The sequence below is a fragment of the Triplophysa dalaica genome, chromosome 10 (assembly GCF_015846415.1).
Source record: "Triplophysa dalaica isolate WHDGS20190420 chromosome 10, ASM1584641v1, whole genome shotgun sequence".
NCBI classification, from domain to species: domain Eukaryota; kingdom Metazoa; phylum Chordata; class Actinopteri; order Cypriniformes; family Nemacheilidae; genus Triplophysa; species Triplophysa dalaica.
In genome coordinates, this window is record NC_079551.1 from 18885967 (window position 1) to 18892796 (window position 6830).

The 6830-nt window shown below is 34.6% G+C and overlaps 1 long non-coding RNA gene across 1 annotated transcript; it reads left to right on the forward strand.

Annotated features, from left to right (window-relative positions):
* The first annotated feature begins 939 nt into the window (after nt 1–939).
* Nucleotides 940–3257, forward strand: LOC130429646 (uncharacterized). The gene is made up of 4 exons (XR_008907649.1): nt 940–1381; nt 1496–2077; nt 2821–2924; nt 3101–3257. It is a non-coding gene; the product is annotated as an uncharacterized LOC130429646 (long non-coding RNA).
* The last annotated feature ends 3573 nt before the right edge of the window (nt 3258–6830 follow it).

The window sequence follows — 6830 nt, forward strand, 5'->3', positions numbered from 1 at the left end:
TGTAATACGGCACAACGTTATGACGAGTGTTAATTGGAACCCCATCTGTCGATTCAACACAATGTTGAGAGACCGACAGAAAGGGAACGTCTTGGTTACGGATGTAACCTCACTTCCCTGATGGAGGGAACGAGACGTTGTGTCCTTCTTGCCACAAACACGTGCCGACCACTGCAGCAGTCGTGAGAGGCTCTCAGGCTCCTCAGAACAATAGGTGAATGAATGCAGTAGGCTGTCTCCCTTTTATACCCGGGTATCCGGGGCGGAGTCCGGCATGCACATTTCTTTCGCCAATTTCATTGGGCTGATTCAAAAACAGTCGAATTGATAGGTTATCAAGGGCGAACCCCATCTGTCGGTTCGACACAACGTCTCGTTCCCTCCATCAGGGAACTGAGGTAACATCCATAACCAAGACGTTTTGATTTTAATACAATGTTCTTTTTGATTTAAATCTTCCCTTCCTGTTTTACATCAGACATACCATTGAGAAAAAAACAGCATAAAAAGATGCTCCAAAACAATACAGCGTGAAGAGAACGTGCATCAGTCCTAATGATCCACAGAGGATAACTCTAATGGACGCAGCATTTATGACATGTATGGACTGCGAGCCATTTATCTTGCACACAAAGAAGTTAGATACAATCGGATTTACAAGAAACAGGTTTACAATACACATGTGCTGCCGTGAGCAGAGCTGCGTTCAGCCTGACAAAACGCTGCAAAGTGTTTTTTAAACGGAAACGGTGGTGTGGTTTAACACACTGTTGTGATGAAGCAAGAGTTGAAATATGGCAGCTGAGAAGGCCATTCTTTGTGTTCTTTTGAAGAATTTCGAAGCCTGATGAAATCGGCATAAATACGTTTTGAATACTGCAAAATCATCTCTTCTAATATCTTCAATAGTTGCATTCACCGAGCAGAAACATTTGAATGACTTAACTTAGTTTACAATGTAATTTTGACACTGAAATGCGTTATTATTATCTTTTTCAATGCACAACCGACGAACATAACATAACTCCAGTCTTTTCAAGGTGGATAACACAATAAAACACAGGTTACATCGGGGAGATTTAAGTTCTTTCGTTTAATTTTTGGAAGGATCGGCATCAGGCACAACAGTCGCCTAACTCATACTCAAACTCGCTGCTTCTCTCTCTTTCTCTTTTTCACAAGAGCACAAAAGGCAAAACAATATTTATGACATAATCAGTGATTTTAATTATGGTTTGTTCTGTCTTGAGAGGAGAGGACAATGTGGTGACTTTGACTTCCTCTTTAAGAGGACAGTTTTTTACTATGAGAGCTCTGCAGTACAGTTCGTCTTAAATACTGTGTGAAGTGAACAACATGAGGATTATTCACATTCAGATTTGTGAGTTTATTACATATTATGAATATCTCTATTGATATATGTTTATAGACTTATACCCATGTTATGTGTACTTCTAAATGAATTTTCTTATCTTTTTTTTATATTATCTTATAGATGTGTTACTGTGGTGTCAAGCTGCAGAGACTTTAGATCAACTGACTTCTTTGGGACAAAATGTGTCTATAAACTGTGATCTGGATTCCAGTGCGGTTTATTGGATTTTATTGAAACAATCTGATTCTACAGTGATACTGCAGTCATTCTTAAACCCACCGTTAGCTTTTCACTTCAATAACACATTCAAAAACAAACATTCAGTACAATCTAAACATCGTCTGGTCATATATAATGTAACTCATGACGAGTTAGGAGTTTATTACTGTGTGAACAAGATACACCTCCAAAAGTCAGTAACAGCACACGACTGAACATCATGGGTAAGTCATCTTTAATTGTACCTCGATTGCTTCACCCATGTGATAGATATGTTTTAAATACTCCGCAAAATTGCAGTTTGATATTGTGCATAAGTCGAGCAGACTGCAGTAACACACTACACATTTTAGAAACAACTCATCTACTGTAGGTTGAATAATCACACTGATTTTACAGAGATACAGGACAACTGGACACATTGGAAGACTTTCAGCCTCTTATCTGGTCTGTTAAATGCGGTTCTGATCATAACAGTTGTCGGTAAGTAAGTACATATAGTGTGGTGCTATTTGTAAAAATAGGAATGCTGTTCTCTAGAAAAATGAGGTTGCATTTATTTCTATTATTATTTATCTTTAAAGAAATGCCTATCCACAACCTTTACTATATAAATGGCATTCTGACATTATATTCTTTTTATAAGATTTTAAATACACACTTGTTTAGTAGTTCTATGAATATAGAACAGTCTGACAAACATAAAGCCAATTCGCTTTGTCAATAGTATTCAACAAATGCAATTACACTATGTATTCTAATATCACATATATTACGTATCTATATATCTCAGATCATACTGTTTTTACTTTTGTCACTACTTTCTGTACGCTTTTGTATTTTCTGTTAAGCTCCTTGGCAGCAGTGCAAAAGAAAAGTACCATTGAAACAAATCTCAACAAAAAATATAATTATTGTGCTTCTGTTGTTTATAGCCTCATATAAAAGCCTACATAGAAGTTTTATAGTTTCAAAATACTGTTGTTAGTCAAGGGAATTTATTTCATTGGTAAATCCCCTGAGCTGGACATCAGTTACAGCACTAATAATACATATATACATGCAGTTTTTAAAAAAACATCCATACATAAAATCCTTTGTGTTCAAAAAAGTTTATGAATGTTGTAGCCTGTGGCTACGTTGTAGTGCAGCAGGTCTTCAGACGACACAAGATTGAGTCGACTGTGTTACTCCTAGGACTAATTAAAGTCTATGTTGTTGGTTAGTTGGATGTTGGACAAAATCTGGAAAAAGCTCTGGAAAATATCATAGCACTGACCTACAGCAGACACAAGTTACAGAACAGCATCAGGATACAAATCAAGTGAAGGTAAAACCATTAATATCGTTATTAAAATTCATTACAGAAAATGATAATTTCTGTTCATTTCTACCAAACTTTTACTCAGGATGAGTGGACCATTGGGTTGGTTATGAAATGTCTATTTGGTTTGAGGGACAACTGCAGTTTAAATATTAATACTGTTTCTACTGTTGATATTTCAGTATGTAGCGGTGGACTTTTCCAAAATGCATAAAAACGTCCGTACCAGCAAAGACAACAGCACATATACTGCTTGCACCTATGCTTCTATAAAGCTGCCAAGGCCAAAAGCACAGGAATATAAATGACATCATATATATTTACAGTACAAAATGGTTAACTGCTACACAAGTGTATAACCATTAAGATATTTGAACTTTTTTTGGAATATAAAAATATTGAGTTGTTTGAAGTATTTTACCTTTTTGCTGTTGACTTAATTTAGAAAGCATAACTGATGTATGAAGTGAGTTATCAATGATAAAAGTGTCTTGTTAACTGTACAATGATTTTTGTGCCATTCTGGATTTTGGTACAATGAACCGTAAACTGCTCAGATTTTGCTGATAATAAACTTTTAAAACTATAATCGACCGTTTTAGATCAAATATGTTGGTTTTTAAGCAGTTTGAAAAGTGTTTTTGCATGTCAAACTATCTACGGATGCTGCTTTTGCATTTACTAAGGTGCATGTACAGTACATTTATACTTTGTTTTACATTGCACAAGCATTTAAAACATTGTTCAAACACTTTCCAATAAGGATATGTAAAGTTTACTTGAATTTTATAAAATTATCTTTCAAATTAATGGTGGGCAGTAACAAGTATTTTTATCCGGATACAAAATTGTATTTTTATAGTCATGATATTGTTTTTTTAGTGCTTTGATCCTTAGATTACTAAGAGGTTTCCCCATAATACGTGCTTTATGGGGTGCATGAAAAGGTGGATAGAAACGTAAAAAGTTAAGCTCTCTGGAAAATGTACAGTTAGGGGTTAGTCAAGTGAATTTGAAACAGGTTTTCGGTTGTTTCTTGTATTACACAGAATGAAAATGTTTTGTAAAGGATTATTATGGCATGAGACTGATCATTACAGATTGGAACTGGTAGAGAATTACAAAACAAAAAAAGTGTTTTGGATCGCTGTTCAAAGTGGGTTTGTGGGTCTTATTTGACTCATTCAAATATTTAACCGTAAACCTAACCTAAAGGGGTCCATTTATTAAAGACATATTTAACATATGGGTCATGGAGGAGTTTTGTCTGAGCTAACTTGTCTTTGTGGTTTATCTTTTTGTAGAATTTGTGTGTTTTAATCAAGGCCACAAAAGTAGAGTCACACAGTAGACTACTCTCACAATGCTAATACATGTGTGTACTTATTTGCTCTTTCATTATGCAGAAATGGACTTCTTAATTCTACTTAAAGTTTCTGACCAGCAAAGACTACAGCATCTGTGCTTCTCTTAAGCTCATAAAACTCTATACTCACTAATCAAGGCTGTTTAAATTAAACATGACACTCCAATATGTTCATCATTGCAAAATTATAACGCAATGTGTACGTTTATTTTTGACCTGACCTTCTCCTGTTGCTGGATGAGACGCTAATTCAGTGAACAATCCAGTGCAACGTATTTAACTAATGACTTTTACTAGTCGTATGGATTGGAGGACAGGTTGAGACAAAAAATATTCTTATGAAACAGTTGAAAGCTTTGAAGTCTAGTTTTATCTCTCATCTCATTCAGTTTTGGAAAAAATAGTTTAAATAGCCTTCCAAGTCGTATTAAAGGGTAGGTATTGGTTTAGGTATTTTTTTATTGGATAATAAAGTCTGTCTCTTGTCATATTAGTTAAATAATAAAATCAGTTGAACATGTCAACATGAAAGTAAGAAAGAAACGTTGAAGTATAAGAAAAAAAGAAAGAAGGTAAGAAAGAAAGAAAGAAAGGGATAAGTGCACACTCTGTGCTTTAACTTAAACTAAAACCAGAAAATAATTCCGGTTATGTCACTTGTCACCCAATTACTTGTAAATCTCACATTTGACTAGATGGGAGGTTAAACTGTGAATCGAGACCAATGTGTTTCTCATACCTGTAAACCTTAGGTTTTTTCTGTGGTCTAAACCTCAGATGGAAATAGGGTGGCATTGCACTTTGCGATGATGCTTAGTGTGCTTGTGCACATGTGCCCTTGTGTGTAGATTTAACCATACAGTCTACCCACTAAACTAAAGCAAACCCTTTATTCTGAACACAGTAAACAAAAGCACAAGACCCTCAAGGACATATACTGTAGCCCCAGAACACGATAGGCTCATTTTACAATATGGTGCATGCTCTGTTTTTTTCCACAATGCAAAGCTTTTTCCACATCCATCGAGCGTTCCTTCGGCAAAGTACATGGACTCTATCAGCAGCAAGATGGTCTACTCTGTTCCTACCTTTCTGATTCCCGTTCAAAAAATGTTTTGGGCCTAACATCTTTCCTTCACAAAGACATTTTCTAAATATACTTCTAACCGTGGGGATCAGAAACCACAAACTGTTTTTTAAAGAGAAACCACAGATACAGGGCATTGATTGGGTGTTTATTATTCTTTATTAAGTAGACTGTATATGAGAAGAAAATGATAGAAGTGAAGTATTTTAACTTTTATTCAAGTACATTTTAAAGTATCTGTACTTCATGAGATTGTTTTCCCTTAATATATATATTTTACATCGAACAAAGCAAAACTAAACAATTTGTAAAAAAGTCTGCAGTTTTTATATACTTCAAGGTATAAACAATATTCATTTATGAAATGTAATGGAGTAAAAAGCATGATATATGCTTTATAATATAGTGATGTATTGTAATGTACTGACAACACTGAAGTACAGATGTTTGAAAATGTACTTAAAAGTAAAAACACTTAAGTGATGTCCACTACTTTGCATAAACATAAAAAACCTCTTCAAAATAAAAAAAGTTCCCTCTCTCTCTGCAGTTTCTCTCTACTTTTAAAGTAAACTTGTATGTAGATAATGCTACAAACATTGTAAAGTAGAGGATTTCCAAGTTTTTGCAAATAAAAAAATGTTTGAGGGTGTGGTGCTTGTATTTTTTACTGTTCTTTGATTGGAATAGATTTTTAAATCTAGACACAAGTGCACATGTGCACAAACACACAGAGCATCATTGCAAAAAGCAAACTGCAATACTTTACCACTCTTTTTCCTTCTGAGGTTTAGACCACTGAAAGTGAAGATAAACAAACACTGACAGACACTGCGAAGTCACTGCAAAAGCATTTATGTTGCAGTTGCCCTTCTTGCTGAGTATGGCCAGTAAAATGCTTATTAAATATCTGTTTCAATTTTTGCTAAAATCCGTTTTAATAACACAAAAGTAAAATATTATAGCCCACTTGAAACAATACTTAAGTACACTACAGTATTTACTCATAAACTATTATAAAATACCTACATACTACAGTGTTTTTGAACCTTACAAATAAAATGGCATAATGTACAGTACAACTAATGTAATATAAACCAGTATCTTACATCTTTCTTTTGTTTTTTACTCACATTCCATGCCATTCTGTGTTTATATATAAAATGAAGTAACCGTTTATCTTTTCATAATTTATATCAAGTTTCATGAAGTTTATTGAGTTGGCATTTCGATTTAACAACTTCAAAAATTGTCTGGTAATGGAACATAGGGAGAATAAATGCTCACTGGTTATCACATGCATTGTGGGAATTTTAAAATGGACTAACTGATCAGTGCCCTGACTAATGGACAAGGGAGCTGATTGAGACATGCCCTAAATATACCAGATTCCATGCCATTCCATGTTATACAGCAATCTCTGTTTTGATGACTGCATTCCATGATTCCTTCTGCAGCA